This window comes from Puma concolor, chromosome D3 (assembly GCF_028749965.1).
Source record: "Puma concolor isolate L17-30 chromosome D3, mPumCon1.1.hap2, whole genome shotgun sequence".
NCBI classification, from domain to species: domain Eukaryota; kingdom Metazoa; phylum Chordata; class Mammalia; order Carnivora; family Felidae; genus Puma; species Puma concolor.
Window position 1 is genome coordinate 30,209,778 of NC_141678.1, and position 22,305 is coordinate 30,232,082.

Below are 22,305 nucleotides of genomic sequence, written 5' to 3' on the forward strand. Positions count from 1 at the left end.
TGTGGGAGTACTGGAGCCGGGTGGTAGATGTGTCACGTTTGTGTCTATATGGGCAGTGTGCGTGATGTCTAAGTTATGTGTAGAGGAGGTGGCAACTGTCTTTATATGTGGAGTAGGTTCGGTGTGTGTGGTGTGTATGTGCAGTGTGCTTGTGTGATATATGAGAGGTGGTTTGTTTGGAAATTGTGTGCTGAATACGTGTTGAGTGTGGTAACAAGGTAAGAGGGTTATAACTGGGTACGTGGGGCATATGTGAATTGTGTTGAGTGTTTGTGGTATATGCATGGTGTGTGGTGTATATGTGCTGTGTGTAATGCATGTGTGTGTACATGGTGTACGTGTGATGTAGGGGCGTATGTAGTATTAATGTGGCCAATGCGGTGTGCAAGGTGTGTGGTATGTGCAGGGTGTGCGAGTCTGTGTGTTGTGTCTCGGTAAGGTACTTTGGTCGTGTGTGGTGTATTTTTCATAAATATTTTGTATTTGTGTGTTGTGTGTTCGTGTATGGTAGTAGGTGTGATACAGGTGTGGTGTTTGTGTGTAATATGTTGTACTGTGTGGTTGCATATTAGTTGCAAAGTGGTTTCCCAGAAGTGCAGTTTCACCGAGTTATGTGGCACTCTCTGCATAGTTTCCGCCTAAGTTTTCAGACAGTGCTGAGTGAAACGAGATGTTATCTAGGAGATGGTTTACCCACAATGTTCTTTCCCAGAGTTGTGTATACAGCACTTACCTTTGTAGGTCCCGCATAGGTTTCAAAGAGTTCTCACTTAGTGAAACAAGATATCAGTTGAAAGACTATGTCGCTACAGTGTTCTTTCACATAATTGAGTATATGGCACGTTCCGCATAGGCACCGCATAGGTTTTCAAACGCTTCTAACTTAGTGAAACCAGATATTAGCTGCAATAGGGTTTCTCGACAGTGCTTTCAAAGAGTCGAAGTATATGACACCTTCCTCATCGTTCCCAACAAAGTTCCTCAAACACTTCTAGCATAGTGAAACAAGATGTTAGTTGAAAGTTGGTTTCCCAAAGTGCTGCTAGAGTTGAGTATATGGCCCTTTCTTCATAGGTCCCACGTAAGGTTTTCAAACAGTTCTCAGTGAAACAAAATGTTGGTTGAAAGATGGTTTCTCCATAGGATTTTTTTAACAGTGGCTGGTATATGTCACCTTCGGCATCCTTCCCCGCATAGGTTTTCAAATGATACAAGATGTTAGTTGAAAGACGGTTTCTGCAAAGAGCGGTTTGACAGAGTTGAGTATGTGGCACTTTCGGTATAGGCCCTGCATAGTTTTTCAAGCAGTTCTAACTTAGTGAAATGAAATGTTATAGTTGAAAGATGTTTTCCCCACAGTGTTATTTCATAGGGTTGAGCATATATATGGCACTTTCCGCATAGTTCCCGCATGAACTAGAAGTGTTCCCGCATGAATTAGAAGTGTCAGACACTTCTAATGTAGAGAAACGAGATGTTAGTTGAAAGAACGTTTCCCCACAGTGTCGTTTCACAGAATATATGGTACTTACTTTGTATTCCCTGCATGGGTTTTCAGAGTTCTCAATGAAGTCGATGTGAATTGAAAGAATTTTACACCACAGCGTTGCCCCACAGAGTGGAGTATACGGGATTTTACTTTGTGGCCCCATGAAGGGTCACAAACACATCCATGATTGTGGAAGCAGAGGCTTCTTGAAAGATTCTTTTACACACAGTAGTTTTTCACTGAAGTGAAGGTTTGGCACTATCCGGCTAGGCCCGGCATGTGTATTCAAACACTTCTAACTTAGTGAAACCACATGTTTCACTGAGGTGAGTGTATGGCACTTTCCGTCTAGGCCCCGCGTTAGGTTTTCAAGTTTCCAAGTTAGTTGAACCCGACGTTAGATGAAAACGTTGGTTTCCCCCAAGCGCTGTTTGACAGAGCTGGGTATGTGGCACTTGTGTTCCAACACTACTCCCTTAAGTTATACAAGAGTTTATTTGGAAGCTGGTTTCTCTACAGGATTCTTTAACTGTGGCTGGTATATGTCACTTTCCACATCTTTGCCCACGTTGGTTTTCAAACACTTCTGACGCAGTGCAGTTTGACAGAGTTGAGTATACGGCACTTTCCACATAGGCACCTCAAGCTTTCAAACACTTCTAAGTTATAAAAGACTTAGTTGGAAGAGGTTTTCCCCCTCACTGTTGGGTCACAGAGTTCAGTACCTGGCACTCTCTGCATAGAGCCTGTGTACTTTTCAAACACTTTTAGTGAAACCAGATGTTAGTGGAAAGATCATTTCACCACAACGTTGTTTCACACAGCTGAGTACATGGCACTTAGCGGTTAGGCTTATGTTTTCCAACACTTCTGAGAGCGTCCAGATAGTAGTTGAAAGACTACTGTGACCGTTTCCCCACAGTGTTGTTTCACAGAGTTGAGTGTACGGCAATATCCGCATAAGCCCCGCCTGTGTTTTCAAACACTTGATGTCAGGAGATTGTCTCCCGACAATGCTGTTTCACAGAGGTGAGTATGCGGCACGTTCGGTGTAAGCCACCATGGTTTTCAAACACCTCTTAGTAAAGCAAGAGATTGTTTGGAAGATGGAGTCCCCACAGCGTTCTAGCACCGTGTTGACTATATGGTACTTTCCGCATAGGTCCCTCATAGTTTTCAAACATTTTACCTTAGTGAAACCAGATATTAGTTGAAAGATGGTTTCACCACACCTTTGTTTCACACAGTTGAGTGTGTGGCACTTAGCGCTCAGGTTTCTCTTAGGTTTCAAACACTTCTAATGTAGGTAGTTGAAAGATGGCTTCCCCACAGGGTGGTTTCACAGAGGTGAGAATATGGCACTATCCTCATAGACCCAGCATGGCTTTTCAAGCACTTGTAACTTGGTAAGTCCAGATGTTAGTTGAAGGACAGTTTCCCCACCATGTTGTTTCACAGAGTTGACTATGTGACACTTATTCTCATCGCCCTAACCACACAGGTTTGCAACCACTTCTAGTGAAACCAGATGTTAGGAGAAAGAAGGTTTTCCCCCCACTGTCTTGTTTCACAGAGCTGAGTATATGGCACTTTTGGTGTAGACCCCGCATCGTTTTCAAGCACACCTAACTTAGTGAACTAAGATGTTAGTTGAAGGACGGTGTCCCCAAAGTGTTGGTGAACACATTTGAGTGTAAGGTACTTTCCGTGTAGGTTCCGCATAGGTTTTCAAATACGTCTAAAAGTGATGCCGGATGTTATTTGAAAGATGGGTTCACCACACTGGTGTTTTACAGAGTGGAGCAGAGGGCACTTTCTGGGTAGAACCGAATAAGTTTTCAAACACATCTAACTAACTGAAACGAGAGGTTAGCTGACACACGGATTCCCCACAATGTTGTTTCACAGACTTGACTAAGTGGCACTTTCGATGCTGGCCTTGCATGGGTTTTTGAACACACTCTGACTTTGTGAAACAAGATGTTAGTTGGACGGTAGTTTCATCACACTGATGTTCACACTTTTGCGTTTATGACTCTACAGGGTTAGGCCTCTCATAGGATTTCAAACACTTCTATCCTACAAAAGCCAGATGGTAGTTGAAAGATGATTTCCCCAACTGGGTAGTTTCACAGAGTTGAGTGTATGCCACTATTCCCCCGCATACACATGCCCCGCATGTGTTTTCAAACACTTGAAACTTAGTGAAACCAGATATTAGTTGAAAGATCGTTTCACCACACTGATATTCACAGTCTTGAGGCTGTGGCACTTCAGGGTTAAGCCTCTCATAGGATTTCAACATTTTTAACTCCAGGAAACCAGATGGTAGTTGAAGGACAGTTTCCTCACAGTGTTTTTTCACAGAGTTGAGTACATGGCCCTTTGGGGGGGTCAGCCCTGCATAGTGTTCAAACACCTTTAGGGAAACAGGATGTTAGTTGGAAGGTGGTTTCTCCACAGTATTCCCTCCCAATGTCGAGTGTATGTCAGTTTCCCCGTGGTTCCCCGCATGTTTTCAAGCGATTCTATGTTAGTGATGCAAAATGTTAGCTTCAAAGATGGTTTCCGCAACGTGCAGGTTGACAGAGTTGAGTATATTATATATGGCACTTGCCTCCTGGGCCCCGCATGGTTTTTCAAACGCTTCCACCTTAGGGAAATGAGATGTTGGTTGAAAGACCGTTTCACCACACTTGTTTCACAGAGTCGAGTATACGGCACTTTCTGCAGAAGGCCCAATAACTTTTCCAACACTTCTAACAGTGAAACAAGATGTTAGTTAAAAGATGGATTCTCCACGGTGTTGTTGGACAGAGTTGAGCATATGGCACCTTCTGCATAAGCCCTGCTTTGGTTTTCCAACAACTCTAACTGAAAGGTGATTTTGGTTGAAAGATGGTTTCCCCACAATGTTATTTCCCACAGCTGAGTGTACAGCACTTTCGGCGTAGGCCCCTCATTGGTTTTCAAACAATTGTAACCTAGTGAAACTTGATGTTAAGTGAAGGATCATTGCCCTAAAGAGCTGCTTGATAAAGTTGAGTATACGGAACTCTCCACCTGGGCTCCCCAAAGGTTTTCAAACACTTCTAACAGGGAAATGAGATGTTAGTTCAAAGATGTTTTCCCCACAGTGCTTCACAGAACTGAGTACATGGCACTTTCCGCATATGCGGAAAAGGGTTTTCAAACACTTCTAACTTCGTGAAACCTTATGTTAGTTGAAAGATGTTTCTCCACCCTGTTTCACAAAGTTGAGTAGATGGCAACCCCTTCATAGTTCCCCACATGGCTTTTCAAGCACTTCTAAGTGAAACAAGATGTTAGTTGAAAGATGGATTCCCCGAAGTGTTGTCTGACAGAGTTGATTATATGGCACGATCTGCGTAGGCCCTGCATTGGTTATCACATACTTCTAACCTAGTAAACAGAGTTGAGTACATGGTATTTTCTGTGTGGACCCCGCATGGGTTTTCTAACAATTCTCGTTTATCGAAACCAGATATTTGCTGAAAGACTGGTTTCACCACAGTCTTTTCTCACAGAGTTGAGTGTATGCATTTCCGCATAAGCCCCGCATAGGTTTTCAAACACTTCACGTTTACTGAAATAAGATGTTAGTTGAAGGGTGGGTTCCCCACAGTGTTTCATACACTTCAGAATATGGCACTTTCGGTTTAGTCCCCACGTGGGTTTTCAACTCAGTTTCAGTGTGGGTCCCACGAGCGTTTTCAAACACTTCCAACTTCGTTGAACCAGGTGTCATTTTGAAAATTGGTTTGTCTGCAATGATGTTTCACAGAGTAAAGGCCGCTTTCGTTATACTTCTATGTCTAGGATCTCAACGCTTCTAACTTGGTGAACATGTTATTAGTTGAAAGATGTTTCAGCACAGTGATTTGGCACAACGTTGGGCATGTGGCACTTTCCATAAATACGCCATTTTTCAAGACGCATCTTGTTCCACTGAGATGTGTTTGAAAACCTATGAGGGAAACTATGAGGAAATGGCATATACTCGACACTGACTTTCAACTCACATACACATCTTCACTAAGATGAAAGTGTTTGAAAACCTATGCAGAGCTTACGCTGAACATGCCATACACTCAACTCTGGGAAACAGTTTATTGAACCATCATTCAGCTAACCTCTCGTTTCACAATGTTGAGAGAGTTTGAAAACCCACGCGGGACCTACAGGGAAAGTGGCGTATACTCAACTCTATGAAACAACACTGTGGGGGGAATTGATCTTTCACCCACCGTCTGGTGTCACTAAGAGTTGTTTGAAAAGCAAGTCGGGGACTATGCAGAAAGTGCCTTATACTCAAATCAGTGAAACAACAGTGTGGGGAACCATCTTTCAACAAACCTTCGGTTTCACCAACTTAGAAGTGGTGGGAAACTTACGCGGGGTACTCCGAGAGACGTGCCATACACTCAACTCGGTGAAACCACGCTGTGGTGACATCGTCTTTCAACTACCATCTGATCCCACTAATTTAGGAATGTTTGAAAACCCATGCCGACAACTATGCGGAAAGTGCCATTACTCAACTCTGTGAAACAACATTGTGGGATAACTATCTCTCAATTAGCAACTTGTTTCCCTAAGTTAGAAGAGTTTCAAACATATGCTGGGAACAATGTGGAAAGCGACATGGACTGGACTCAGTGAAAAAATACTGTAAGAGAAACCATCTTGCAAATTACATAAGGTTTCACTCTGTTAGAAGTGTTTGAAAACCTATGCGAGGCTTATGCATAAAGTGTCGTATATCCAACTCGGGCAAATAACACTGTGGGGCAACAACCATCATCTTGTTTCACCCCGTTAAAAGTGTCTAAAAACACGCAGGGGCACTTTTGTGCTCACTTTTGTGTCCGGTGAAAGCGTTGTCTGATGGAAACATCTATCAACTACCATCTGGTTTCCGTAAATTAGTGTGTTTGAAAACCGCAGCGGGGCCCACATCAAATGTGCCATATACACGACTGTATGAAACACTGTGGGGAAACCATCTTTCAGCTAAACAGCTCGTTTCACTACGGGACAAGAGTTTGAAAACCCATGCAGGGCCTAGGTGGAAGAAGCCATATACTCAACTCTGAAACAACACTGTGAGGTAACCATCTTACAATTAACACCTTGTTTCCCCAAGGGAGAAGAGTTTGGAAACATGCACGCGTCCTATACGGAAAGAGCCATATACTCATACTCATAAACACTGTGGGGGAAACCATCTTTCAAGTATCGCCTTGTTTCAAGTGACAGGAGTTTGAAGACCCCTGTGGGGCCTAAGGGAAAAGTGCCTTATACCTAACTTTGCAAAACAAGACTGAAAGGAAACATCTTTCAACTAGTATCTCTTTGTCACCAAGTCAGAGGTCTTTGAAAACCCATGCCCGGCCGATGCGGATGGCTCTATACAGTCTGTGAAACAACCCTTTGTGAAATCTCTTTCAACTCACATCTTGTTTCACTGTTACAGTGTTGTAAAACCCATGCAGTGTTTATGCGGAAATTGCCATAAACGTAACTGTGAAAAAACAATGTGGTGAAAGCTTCTTTAACTACCATCTCATTTCACAAAGTTACAAGTGTTTGAAAACTTATGCAGGGCCTAGCAGGGAAAGTGCCATAAACTCAACTCAGTGAAACACTAGGGAAAACAATCTTTCATTTAACATCTGGTTTCACAAAATTACAAGTGTTCGAAAATACACGCGGGGCCTATAGGGATTGTGCCGTACACTCAACTCTGTGAAACGACCCTCTGGGGAAACCGTCGTTCCACTGCCCCTGGCTGTCACTAAGGTAAAAGTGTTTGAAAACGTACGCGGGGCCTATGCACGAAGTGCCATATACTCAACTCTGTGAAACATTACAGTGGTGAAACCATCTCTCAACTAACCTCAGGCTTCACTTAGAAGTGTTTGAAATCCCAGGCGGGGCTTATAAGGCAAAGTGCCATTTTACTCAACCCAGTGAAATAACACTTGGGGAAAACAATCTTTCACTCAACATCGGGTATCACTAAATTGCAAGTGTTGGAAAACGCCTGTGGGGCCTTGGGGGATAGCGCCATATGCTCAACTCTGTGAAAAAACACGGTGGCAAAACCAATTTTTGTTACACAAAGTCAGAATTGTTTGAGAACCCATGCGGGACTACACCAACACTGCCGCGTACTCAACCGTGTGAAACAACAGTGTGGTGATTCCATCTTTAAACATACGTCTGGTTTCACTAAGGTAGCACTGTTTGAAAACGCTTGTGGGGGCTACAAAGAAATTGGCGTATATTCAACTCCGTGTAACAAACACTATGGGGAAACAGTCTTTCAACTAAAATCTTGTTTCACTAAGGTAGAATTTTGAAAAAAACTTGCGGGGTTTATGCATTAAGTGACATTTTGTTCAACTCTCTCAAAAAGCACTTTGCAGAAACCATCTTTCTTTTTTTTTTTTTTTTCAACGTTTATTTATTTTTGGGACAGAGAGAGACAGAGCATGAACGGGGGAGGGGCAGAGAGAGAGGGAGACACAGAATCGGAAACAGGCTCCAGGCTCCGAGCCATCAGCCCAGAGCCCGACCCGGGGCTCGAGCTCACGGACCGCGAGATCGTGACCTGGCTGAAGTCGGACGCTTAACCGACTGCGCCACCCAGGCGCCCCAGCAGAAACCATCTTTCAACTAACATCTCATTTCACTGTTAGAAGGGTTGGAAAACCTACGCGGGGCCTATGAGGAAAGGGCCATTGACTCCGTCAAAGGACACTGTGGTGACACCGACTTTCAAAAAACATCTAGTTTCATTAAGTTAGAAGTGTTGGAAACCCATACAGGGCTTCCACGGAGCGTGACGTGTACTCGGCTCTATGAAACACTGCGGGGAAACCATTTTCCAAGTAACATCTTCTTTCACTAATTTAGAAGTGTTTGAAACACTTTGTGGGTCTTATGCATAAAGTGCCATAACCTCAACTGTGCCAAGCAGCCTTTTGGGGATACCGTCTTTCAACCAACATCTTGTTTTACCAAATTAGAATTGTTCAAAACTCTTTGTGGGGAATGATGAAGAAAGTGACCTTATACTTGACTGGAAAAAATTCTCCTGAGAAACCATCTTTCAACTCATATCTGGTTTCATTAATTTAGAAGTGTTTTAAAACCCTATATGGGATCTATGGAGAAAGTGCCATATCCTCACCTCTGTCAAGCAACCCTGTGGTGAAACCATCTTTCAACTAACATATGGCTCCACTAAGGTAAAATTTTTGAAAATATTTGCGAGAAATTATGAAGTGCCATATACTCAGTTGTGTTTGACAATACTGTGGAGAAACCATCTTTCAAATAACTTCTTGTTTCACGAAGTAAACCTATGCGGAAAACATAGGGGAATGGCACAGACACAGCGCTGTGAAATAACATTGTGGGGGAACGTTCTTTCAACTAATCTCTTGTTTCACTAAGCGACTAGTGTCTGAAAACCCACGCGGGCAACTCTGACGCAAGTGCCATACACTCAACTCTGTGAAAACAGACTGTGGACAAACTGTCTTTCAACATCTTTCTTGAAGTAGGAAGTGACTGAAATTCTAGGCCTGAACGTATACTGACATTGCCACACACTCACCTCCTTGAAGGAACACCATGGAGGAACCATCTTTCAGCTAACGTTTCTTTTCTTATTGAGTGGTGTGTGAAATCTTTTATAGGGAACCGAAATGACTTATACTTCATTCTGGAAAAACACTATCGCGAAAGCTTCTTTCAGCCAAATTTTTGCTTTCACTGTTTCCACATGTGGAAAACTAATTGTTTTCACGAAGTTAGAAGTGTTCGAAAATCTAGGCCTAAATATATCATGACAGCGACATCTTCTGAACTCTGAAATTAAACAGTGGAGAATCTTGTTTCAGCTAACGTCTGGTTTCTAATGAAGAGGTGTTGGAAACCCTTTATAGAGAACTATAAGGATCTCATATTTAATTCTGAAAAAAAAAAATCTATCGAGAAACGGTCTTTCAACCAACTTCTCGTCTCACGTCTAAACGTGTTGAAAAACCTATCCTGAAAAATTATAGAGTGCCTTATAATCAACCCTGTGAGGTCACCTTCTGGAAGAACCATCTTTCAACTAATCCTTTGTTTCCTTCAGGAGTGCTTGATATCCTATGAGGACAGTGACATGTACTCGACTCTGTGAAAAAAAAAAAAAAAAACAGAGTGGAGAAACCTTTAAATAACATCTCGGTTCACTCACTTAGAAGTGTTTGAAAAATCTAGGCCTCAATGTCAAATGAGAGTGCTATAGGCTCAACTCCTTGAATTAAAATCTTGTCGAGAAACTTTTGTCCTTCACCTAACGTCTTTCTTCAAAGTTAGAAGTGTTTGAAAACTTTTACAGGGAACTCTAGGGAAAGGGTCACAATCTTAACTCTGTGAAAAAACACAACTAACTTCTTGTTTCACTGGGTCGGTCTAGTTGGAGACTCGATGCAGGGAACTATAAGGAAACTGCCATATACTCGAGTGAGAGAAAACAGCGTGGGGAAACCACCTGTTTCACTAGGGTAGGTGTCCGATAACGTACACTGGGAACTCTTAAGAAAGGGCCATATACCCAACTCTGAGAAAACACAAAAGTTTCAAACCAACTTCTTGTTTCAGTAGGTGAGAAGTCTTTGGCTCTCTGTGGGGGAAGTATGAGGAAAGTGCCATGAACTGCACTCTGTGAAACACTGTGCACAAAGCACTTTGCAGATAAGTTCTTGTGTCCGAAACTGCATTTTTTAAATCAATGCGACGTAATATAAGGAAATTGCCGTATCCGCACTCTGAGAAACAACACTGGGGAGAAGCCATCTTTCAACTAACATCACGTTTCAGTAAGTTAAACGCTAAGAAACTAACACCGGGGAACAGGGCTTTCAACTCTTGTTGAACCCACTTAGCTAGCCATGTTTGACGACCTGTGCGTGGAATTACAGGAAAGTCCGTATACTCAGTTCTGTTTGATAATACTGTGGAGACGACATCTGTCAAATCATTTCTTATTGCACGAACTTAGAAGTCTTTCAAAACCTATGCAGAAAATATAGGGGAATTAATGTCACTGACCCCACTTCCGTGAAATACTATTCTGGGAGAGACACTTTTCAACTAATTCCTTGTTGCACTAGGCAAAAATGGTCTGAAAACTTATGCTGGCAACTAGGAGGAAAGTGTAGATACTCCACTCTGTGAAAACGCCGTGAAGAAACGACCGAAGACAAGTGCCATAGATTCAACAGTGTGAAGAAATCATTTTTACACTAACACCGTGTTTCATTGAGTTAGGAATGTTTGAAAACCTATGCAGGGAACATTGAGGAAAGTTCATTTACTCAACTTTATGAAAAAAAAAAAAAAAAACAAAACACTGTGGACAAACCAACTCTCAACTAACGTCGTTTTACACGTAGTTGGAAGCAACTAAAAATCTAGGGCTAAATGTATAATGACAGCGCCATACACTGAACTCCTTGAAGGAAAACCATGGAGAAAACATCTTTCAAATAACGTCTGGGTTCAAACTGAGTGGTGTTTGAAACCCTTTACAGGGAACTATAAGGAACGGACCTCGTGCTTAATTCGGAAAACACACTATGGCGAAAGCTTCTTGCAACCAACTTCTTTCACGAAGTTAGACGTGTTGGCAAAACTATCCCGGCAACTATAAAGTGCCATCTACTCAATTCCTTGTAACTAAAAATTCCTTGTTTAACTAAGAAGTGTCTGAAAACCTAGGCGGGGAACTATGAACACAGTGACCTAACCTCAACTCTGAAAAAACGCGGCGGGGAAGCCACCTTTCAACTAACTTCTTGTTTCGCTGAGTGAGAAGTCTTTGTGATGTAAGCGGCAAAATCTGAGGCAAGGGCCATATAATCAACTCTGTTTTACACAACATTGTGCAGAAACCATTTTTAAACTAACATCGTGTTTCATTGAGAAGTGTTTGAAAACCTAAGCGGGGAACATTAGGGAAAGTTTCCTGTACTCAACTATGGAGGCGGGGGGGGGGGGGCAGGGGAACCCTTTGGAAAACACCATTTGTCAACTTCTTGTTCTAGTGAACAAGTGTGAAGTGTTAGAAAAACTATGCGGGAAGTGATAGAGAAAAGGTCATAGACTCAACTCTGTGAAAGAACTCGGTTGGGAAGGCTTCTTTCACCAAACGTCTTCTTTCACGAAGTTAGGAAAGTTTGAAAATTAGGACTAGATGTATAATGTGAGTGCTATATGCTCAACTCTGAAACTAAACCGTCTTTCAGCTAAAGCTTTGTTTCAGAGTTAGAAGTTTCTCAAAACCTTCACAGGGATCTATAAGGAAAGGACAATAAACTGAACTCTGAAAAAACACTGTGGAGAAAGCATCTTTCAACTAACCTCTTCTTTCCCCAACTGAGAAATGTTTGAAATCTAGGCCTAAAGGTATAATGACACTTACCATACTCTCAGCTCCATGGAGAAAACGTCTTTCGATTAACATCTTGTTTCACTGCCTTAGAAGTCTTTGAAAACCGATGTGAGGAACTCTAAGAAGAAAGTGCCATATCCTCAACCCTGTGAAACAATGTTGAGAAACTGCCTCTCAACTAACATACCAAACTATTATCTTGTTTCACATACAACGCACTATAACCAATATTTAGCCAACACTCACCAAGGTCTTCTCACCAAGCACACTCCACACACATACCTCTTCACACACCACAAACACCCCACTTCAACCTCCCACAGTGCCTAGGAAACACAAAAACACCAAACATATCACACACAGACAAAACGTACCACAACATACCGCAAGTACCACACACATTCAAACCTCCCTTGTACAACACTTTTATACTGCTTAAAACTCGGACGGGACACACACTTCATATGTAAACGACACACACAGTTTCCATGTAACATACCCAATCCACTACAACACACGCTCAGAATATCCATCACACAGTGCAAATACCTCACAAACATCACACTACCTATTCAGCACACGTATTCCACAAACACACTTCACATACACCATGCACAAAAATTCACACCCCACACATACACCAGAGACATGCTGCTTATAAACCACAGGCGCACGCCCTTTCCATGCACCACACGCGTAGCAAACACAACACCTCAATGCTCCTCCGCATATAGCCTGCTACATTTCTTCGGCCCCTACCTGCCAATGGGATGGCAGGAAAGACATCAAAAGCCACGGCTTTCCCTCTCTATTTGAGGGAAGAAGAGAGGCCTCGTGATGACAGTGCTTTGGGTGTGACCTGGACAGAGGTCCCTTTACCAAAGGCCATGGCTGTTTCTAACTCTTGAGACAGTCAACTTGCTTAAAGATTGTATCAGTCACTTCACTCTCACCGGTCTCCCATTCCCATCTCTGATGAAGACCTCTAGCACGCCAACTATCATTTTGAACCCCTTTGCTCTACTTCCAAATGAGTTTCTCTCTGGGCTCCATTCCAAGTGAGTCTCTCAGAGGAACAGCCTCTGCTTTCAAGTGGAGTGTGGTGAAGTCCTTGGGAGTGTGCAACGGCTTTGGTAAGAGGACCGCCCCTTCATCTGGCTTCAGAAGTATATGGACATCAAGAGGCCCGACTCATTGAAGATGCCCATTGGCGAATGTTGGTATGAATCCTGGGCCAGAGGTTGCAAGAGAGAGCTGGCCTCTTTTGTGGGTTGAGAGGAAATGAAGCGAGGCGTCTCCTTTCAAGATTAATCCAATTCCCATTTGGGATGTCGAGCTTTGGTCCACCTCCTAGTCATTTTCTTCCTATGGCTGTCCTTCGAAATAAACGTTTGCTCACACATAGGGGCCACAGAACTCTCCTTCACTCAGCTGGCACCCTGGGGTAAGCCACAAACTCCCACTCTGGCCCTGTGCCCCGTGAGGGCTTTTCGACTCTGCTATACCAAGAGAACAACGGCCTCTGACTGGAGGGTGCTTGGCCTGGTCTGGCAGACAAGGTGAAGGGGAGCTGTCTGGCTTCGCTCACCGGCTTGAGTGGGTTTCATTTTGAGCAGCAGCCAGTTTACACATGAGCAGTATGAACCAGGTGTGGGTCAGGATGAGAAGAGCCCTTTCCTGCATAAGGAATAAAGTCTTTGTTCCGGACACCTGAGCAAGAGCCAGCAGCACCCAATAGCCACATCTCAAACACTGCTGCCTCCAAAAACCGAACGACAGAGATCCCGGAAGGGACAGACAACGCTAGCAATCTCCAGCTCCTGAAGAAAGACTACGGGCGTCTTGATGGCAAGGTTCCTGTGTGTGGTCTTTCAGAGGGCTCCCTTTGCCTAAGCTGAGAGGCATCTCTTATTCCTGATACAACCAGGTTGATGGGCGACCGTCAGTCATTTCCTTCTCAACATTCTCCAAATGTCACCTCCGAGGAAGAACAGAGGTACCCTGGGTCTCCTTGGACACAACTTGGCTCTCTGAGAAGAAAATAAGGTTCTATTTTCATCCAGTGTCTGAGAGACATCATGTCTTCCTTCAAGATGGAGTCTGCCAGTGTCCACCTTATGGTGATGTAGGATTTGCTTGGGCCCCTCTCAATGTGCTATCAGAAATGTGTGGCCAACCAAAACCCTTGGGATGTGAAGGTGCCCAGGACAGTGCTTGTGGGGAAGCCAATCCACCAGTTAGGGGCCTATCACACCTCCTTTGTGAGACGAGAGAAAGAGAAGGCCGATAACTATTTCCCAGATTTCCACCAAGGCCCTTTGTTAATGCAGGACCACGACTGACTTCCTAGGGATTCTGATCCAACTGCTGCTTTTCTAACTTGTTCTCACGTCACACACCAAGACCAAGGGGCTCTCCCTACCAAACGTCCAAGAATGGGAGTTGAGTTTCCAGGCCTTTCCTGAGTCAATGCAGAACTCTCAGAGTGGGGCACCTGACAGGACAGTTAGCACGCATGTCTCTGAGCCCTCAGTGCATAGCAGGCCTCTGTATCATAGGAATGAGTAGCCACATGAACCCTTGACCCTATTTGACTGAAATATCCTCATTTGGAAGAAAAGACAGACTGTGAATGTTCAGCTTGCTTCAGGCACTGACCAGCACACAAAAAGCCTTTTGAATACACGGTTCACCATAGCTTCGTTCAAACCTACCGATCATCACAGGGAAGCGATAGTCCTCATGACTGAGAATAACTGCTGCCCCTCTCTCCGGACACGATGCGATGAATGCCAACAGAAGCCAAACTTCCCACTATTTCTTAAGGGATAATGTGGGCTTCTTGGTCCAGGGTTGCAAGGGGCAATTTTTGAGGTACTCCTTGAGCCAAGCTGACAAAGGGTTCTTCTGATGCCTGAGCAAGCCAGCGTGCTAATATCTTCTGCTGGGCAGATTATTCTAAGCTTTGCCCAAATCTCAGCCTTAAGGAAAACTTTGGCCCTCGGTTCATCACGTTTCATGACACTGCTTTAATTCTCCACCACGGTTTCTCTTGTGATTCCCTACAGATCCAGTCACTCAGAGTCATAGCACCGACCTGTGACTTGTGGCATAGGTTGAGCCAAAGGGGCCTGGCATTTTGGTTTCAGGACTCCATGGGCCTCCGGGGTCCTAGGCCTTTAGAAGGGGTCCAGCCAAGAACTGTGTATGGGTGGTCGGCCAGATGCAATAGGGGGGAGATGGCCTCCATGCCCAGGGAAAACGAAGTGTAACATGTCCCACCCAAACCGATCACATTCTCATTGGATGGAAATGTTGAACCCATATTGGTCCAGGTTAGAGCCTTTCTCTCTCCGTTATTGCTCTTCTGCCTGAGTCTTCGTCCAACCTTAGGAACCACGGAGCAGGCACTCACTCGGCGGGCACCAAAGGTTGGGCTTCGGGTTGCCACTCAGTCCCGAGCCCAGTGACAGCCATGAGCATTGGCTATGCCAAAGGAGGAGCTCCTATCGCTGAGCTTGGTGAATGGCGGTTTGTAACAAGAGGTGAAGAAGTGAGCAAACTTGCCTCATTGCGCCGCCTGATGGAGGGGCCTTCCGCCTGAAAAGCAGACAGTTCACACAGGAGCAGGAGGTTCCAGAAGCTGGTCAGCACAGAAAGCGTACTTTACAGGAGAGGGCCCCAGTGCCCCTTTCCACACCGTCGGGGGAAGACCTGGGGGGCACCTGACTACACCGTCACTGCTCACTCCATTCAGTGATGGGAAAAGGAAGGAAAGCAACGCCCAGGGCTCTCTAGGCCCTTCTGAAGGAAGAAGGCAGCCCTTTTGCTGACACGGCTCCCAGGTGTGGACGCTACAGGCACTGTTGCTTAAGGCTTCTGGTGTGTCCTCTTCTTTCCTTAACCAGGTTGCCAGGAGCTGCTTCTGGACCCTTCTTTCTCCACATAATTCCCCTTACATACTCTGAAGAGTTCTGACCCTCTTTCTCCACCTTTACACATCTTTGTTTTCCTGAAGAAAACAAAGTCCTGGAGACTGTGGGAAAGATTTTGGCCACAGAGTTCATTCCTCATCAAGTCCTTGAGTTCCAGAAGTATGTGGTCACTCAGAGACCCAAGCTAATGGAAGGGTCCCTTCAGAGGGTGTTTTTTGTCAGTTGAGCAATTGATTTGGGTACGGAGCTGGCCTTCGTCTGGGCCAAAGAAGTAAGACACTTCCTTTCCAATTGGCTCCCAACTCCTGTGTATGCCAAGCTTTGAACCCCGTTATGCCCACTGCCTTCACCTTGCTGCATTTCCAAACTCTTTTTTCTCCCTTAGGAGCTATGGAGCTATCAGAAGCTCAGGTAGCTCAGTCGAGTATGCATCAAACTCCCACTCTGCTCCTGTGCTCAATGAGAGCCCTCAGGCTCCGAACTAACAAAGGAAAAATGGTCTTTTATTCCCTGGTGATTGGTGACTGGCCTTCTCTGGTATGGAGGGGGAAGGGGAGCCAGCTTGCTTCATTATCCTGGATGACTGTGTTGTGTTCCTTGTGAGAAGCAAACGGTTTGTCTGAGGGTCAGCCCAGGGGAAGCCCTTTCCAGGAACAGGGCAAAATTTCCTTGTTTCACACTCCTGAGTAAGAGCCAGCAGAACTAAATACTTAGAGCTCAGAACTGGGGCCTCGATCAACTGATAGAACAGACATAGCCAGAAATGTCTGTCTCCTACAATCAGAATAGAGGGCACCCAGGTGTATTCCTTCAGAGGGCTCCCATTGCCTACTTCCCAAGCACTGCTTATTTTGGCTACAACCAGGTTGCTAAGAGACTGTGCTGGGTACTTATTCTCAAAATTCTCCACATCCCATATGTGAGGAAGCACTCTGGCAGTCTGTGTCTCAAGCTCCACCACTTACCATTGTCTTCAACAGTGGTGCTGCATGGTGTTTATCAGAGCCAGTACCTTTAAATAATATCGTCTTCTTTCAGCTTCGGTGTCCAGTGTAGTCCCTGTGGTTATGATCTAGGTATTGCAATGGGCCCCTCTCGTTTTGGTTTCAGAATTATGTGGCCATCTCCAAACCTAGGCTGTGTGAAGGTTCCCAGGTTCCCAGGCGGAAAACCTGTGCTCGTGGTTAGTCTCAGCCAGAAGTTAGCGGTAGATGCTGCCTCATGTGTGCTTTCAAGGTGATGGAAGATGGATACCTCTTCCTCGATTTGACCAGGGGCCTTTTGAATGCAGAACTTTGACACCCCCTGGTAGTCATTCTTATCCCATTTCTTCTTTTCTCTCTTGACCTCACTTCACACACCAAGACCATGGGGTGGCCGTGTAAACCAGTGGGTTGCAAGGATGCACTTTCCAGAACATTCTCGACTCTAGACAGGGCTCTCAGAATCAGATATCGCTGAAGAGACCTATACATTCTGTCCGTGAGCCCTCAGTTCATAGCAGGCTACTGTATCACGGGAATGGGTAGCCACATGGACACCTGATCCTAAAGGATGGACATACCCTCAGGCAGAGGAAGAGAAAGGATGTGCCTGCGGCTTGCTCCATGACTTGAGCAGAGAACTCCAAGTCTCTGGAACGTCTTCTGCACCAGGCCTTGTTCTCATCAATCAATCCTCCCATGGAAGCACATTTTTCCTATCTCGGTGTCACCAGGGCCCTATCTTCTGATACGATGGGCAGAGAAGCACACAAAAAGCCACAGCTTCCCTCTACTTCTTGGGGAAGAATTTGGGTCTCTTGTTCACAGGGCTCCGAGTGGCTCCCTTTGCCCAACACCTGTAGCCAAATCCCACAAAAGATCTTCTGATTTGTGAGCAAACCATCTTGCTAATACATTGTGCTAGTCAGTTTTTTCTAAACATTACCCCATTCCGATCCTTAATGCAGAACTCTTGCCTTAGGCTTATCAAATCTCATGACATTGCTGTTTATATATCAAGGTATGCCTTGGGCCCCATGCGTTTCAGTCTTGCACAGTAATCGATCTGTCTTGCAAAAGTCCAGTGTGGACCAGCCCGTGTGTCGTATGTTAGAGGGTGAGGTAAAAAGGGGCCAGCATATTTGTTGCAGGACTACATGGACATCCAGAGCGTCAGGGCAAGGTAAGGGGTCCAGCCGAGATCTTTTTGTGTGGAGGACGGGCCAGAGGTAGTAGGCGCACGCTGGCCTTCATGCTCGGCCTAGGGGGAAGGAAGTTTACCATGTCCGGTCCACGTTGATCACATTCCCATTCTCTGGAAATGTTGCACACTTTGGTCCTGGCTGCAGCCATTCATTTTCCTTTAATGTCTTTCTGACTGGTTCTTTGTTCACCCTTAGGAACCATGGAGCTGGCACTCATTCAGCAGGCACCAAGGGGTGGGCGTTGGCTACCCACATGGTCTCCTGCTCAGTGACAGCCATGAGCATCAGCTACCCCAAAGGAGAATAGCCCTCGTATCCCTGAGCTTGGTGATGGGCTGTCTGTAGCAAGAGGTGGGGAAAGGAGCAAACTTGCCTCATTGCTCTGCCTGATGGAGGGGCCTCCCTTCTGAAAAAGCACAATGTTCACACAAGAGCAGGAGGCCCCAAAAGCTTGTCAGCTCCGAAAGAGCCCCTTACAGCAAGAGGGCTCTTATGCCCCTTTCTACTCTCCGGGGCAACAGTGGGGGCCACGTGACGGCCACAGCAGTGTCACTGGTCACTCCTTTCAATGATGGAAAAAGGAAGAAAAGCAAAATCCAGGACTTCTAGGTCCTTGTTCCACTGTTTTCATTACATGGCACTTTCCGAACGCATAGGACTCTCCAAGGGTTGGGAAATTTTTCTCAATGCAACAAGAACTTCGTTGAAAAATTCTTTCTCGACCATGTTGTTTCACGGAGTTGGGTATATGGCCCTTCACCCATAGACCCCCGCATGGGTTTTCAAGCACTTTTTTTCTAAACTGAGTGAAACAAGATGTTAGATGGAAGATCGTTTGTCTACAGTATTCTCTCACAGTGTCGAGTAAATGTCCCTTTGAAACAACACCGCGCGGAAACCATCTTTCAACTAACACGTAGTTTCACTAGGGTAGAAGGGTGTGGAAACCTATGCAGAACCTATGTGGAAAAGGCCATATACCGAAATCTGGGAACTTACACTGTGGGGTAACCCGTCTTTCAGCTAACATCATGTTTCGCTAAGGGAGAAGGGTTGGAAAACCTATGCACGGCATATGCCGAAAGAGACATGTACTCAACTTTGTGGAAGAAAAAAAAAAAACCACTCTGGAGACGCAGCGTCTTTCAACTCACATCTGGTTTCACAAAGTTAAGATAGTTTGAAAACTTATGAATCACAAGGAAAAGGCCATATACTCAACTCTGTGAAACAACGTTGTGGGGAAAACATCTTTCTCCTAATATCTGGTCTCCCTAAGTGAAAAGTGTTTGACTACACATGTGGGGCCTAGGCAGACAGTGCCATAGACTCAACTCTGTGACACAACACTGGGGTGAAAGAATCTTTCAAAAAACATCTGGTTTCTCTAGGCTCGGAGTGTTTGAAACCCCTGACGGGGCCATTACGTAAACTGCCATACACTCCCCTCTGTGGTAAAACATTCAACTAACATCTGATTTCAGTGAGAACTGTTTGAAAACCGATGTGGAGGGCCTACACGGCTAGTGCCATGTACGCAACTCTAAGAAGCAAAAATGGGGGGGGACCATCTTTCAACTAAACCTCTCGATTTCACTAGGTTAGAAGAGTCTGAAAGACTAGACGGGGCCGGTGCCGAAAGTGCCATATACTCAGTTCTATCACGCTGCACTGTGCGGAAACCATCTTTCAACTAAAGGTTGCATCACGGAGTTAGAAACATTTGACAACCCATGCACGGAACGATGTGGAAAGTGACATATACACGACACTGTGAGAGACTCCTGTGGACAAACCATCTTTCCGGTAACATCTCGTTTCACCATGTTAGAAGCGTTTGAAAGCCTATGCAGGGCCTATTCCAAACGTGCCATACTCTTTGAAACCACTAGTGGAAAAAACGCGGCGAAACCGTCTTTCGAGTAAAATCTGGTTTCGCTAATTAGGTGAGTACCGCTTGAAACCTATGCGGGGACTACAGGGTAAAAGTGCCGTACATCAACGCGGAGGAACAACAGTGAGGGGAAACCATTTTTCAACTAAAATCTCCTTTCACTGTTGCAAGTCTTTGAAAAAGTAAGCGCTGCCTATGCCCAAAGTGCTGCACACTCAACTCTCGAACTGCACTTTGCAGAAACCATCTTTCAGCTAACATCTTGTATGACAAATTGTTAAAAACCTATGCTGGGAATGATGTGGAAAGTGACATACAGCCGAGACTGGGAGACAAAACTGCGGACAAACCGTCTTTCAACGAGCCTCTTGTTTCAAGATAGAAGCGTCTGAAAACCCTTGCAGGGAAGTATGAAGACAGTGCCGTAAAACAACAGTGTTGCCGAACCATCTTTCGACTTACACCATGTTTCACTAAATGAGAAGTGTTGGACACCAATCGGGAGTCTAAGCGGAAAGTGCCATCCACTCAACTGTGCGAAAACACTGTGGGGAAGCCATCCTTCAACTACTATCTTGTTTCATTACCTTGGAAGTTGTTGGACAAACTAGCACAGCCCATGAGGAAAGTTACATGTACCCAACTCTGTCAAGTAGCACTTTGGGGAAACTGCCTTTCAACTACCATCTCGTTTCCCTAAGGTAGAAGTGTTTGAAATCCCAGGCGGGGACTATGCGGATAGTGCCATATCTTCTTCTCTGTGAAACACTGTGGGGATCCCGTCTTGCAGGGAAGATCTCGTCACAAAGTTAAACGTGGTAGTAACCATATAAGGGGCTTCGATAGAGTGTCGTATACTGAACTTTGTGAAACAACATTGTAGGGAAACAATTTTTCAACTGACATGTCCTTTCACTAAGAGTTGTGGAAGAGCAATGCAGGGACTAAGCAGAGAGCGTCATATACTGAGTTCTGTGAAACAGCACTGTGGGGAAACCCTCTTTCCACTATCTCGTTTCACTAAGAATTGTTTCAGAAACTGTGAGAAGCCAATGTCGGACGTGCCATAGCATCTGTCAACCAACACTTTGCAAGCACTAGGGTTTTGAAACTTTCTTTCAACTCTCATCTGATTTCACCAGGTGAGAACTGGTTGAAAACCTATTCGGCGTCTAAGCCAAAAGGGCCATATACTCAGCCGCATCGACCAGCACTTTGCAAAAAACAATCTATCAACTAACATCTTGTTTCCCTAAGTTAGAATTATCTGAACACATACGCGGGGAATGCTGCAGAAAGTGACATATACACGACTCTGTGAGAGAATACTGTGGACAAACCACCTTTCAAATACCATCTTGTTTCACTAAGAAAGATTTGAAAACCTATGCAGGAACTATGCAGAAAGGTCCATATATGGACATTGTGAACACTGTGAACAAAGCATCTTTCACCTAACATCTGGCTTGAAGTTAAAAGTTTGACAACCTATGGATCACCTACAAGGAAAGAGCCATATGCCCAACTCTAGAAACAACACTGAGTAGTAACCACGTTTCATCTAAGATCTGATTTCACAAAATTAGAAAAGCTTGACTACCAGTGCGGGGCCTGGGCAGATACTGCGATATACTCCACTCTGTGAAACAGCACTGGTTGGAACACTCCTTCAACTCTCATCTGATTTCACTGAGGGGCCTATGCCAAAAGTGACCTATACTCCACTCTGTGAAAGAACACTGTGGTGAAACAGTCTTTCAACTAACATCAGGTTTCCCTGAGTGAGAAAGACTTCTTTAAAAACCTAAGCGGGGGGACGCCTGGGTGGCGCAGTCGGTTAAGCGTCCGACTTCAGCCAGGTCACGATCTCGCGGTCCGGGAGTTCGAGCCCCGCGTTGGGCTCTGGGCTGATGGCTCAGAGCCTGGAGCCTGTTTCCGATTCTGTGTCTCCCTCTCTCTCTGCCCCTCCCCCGTTCATGCTCTGTCTCTGTCCCAAAAATAAGTAAACATTGAAAAAAAAAAAAACCTAGGCTGGGCCTTCACAGTGCCATATACTCGTTTGTGAAAAAGCACTATGGGGAAGCAATTTTTCACCTGCCATCTAGTTTCTCCAAGTTAGAAGGGTTCCAAAAACTATGCGGGGCCTGTGACGGAACTGCCATATACTCAACTCTGGCAAAAAACACTGTGGAAACCGTCGTTCAACCAACATTTTGTATCACTACGTTCGAAGTGTTTGAAAACCTATACGGGGAACGATGGCATTCGACACTGAGAAAATACTGCGGACAAACCGTCTTTCAAGGAACATCTTGTTTCACT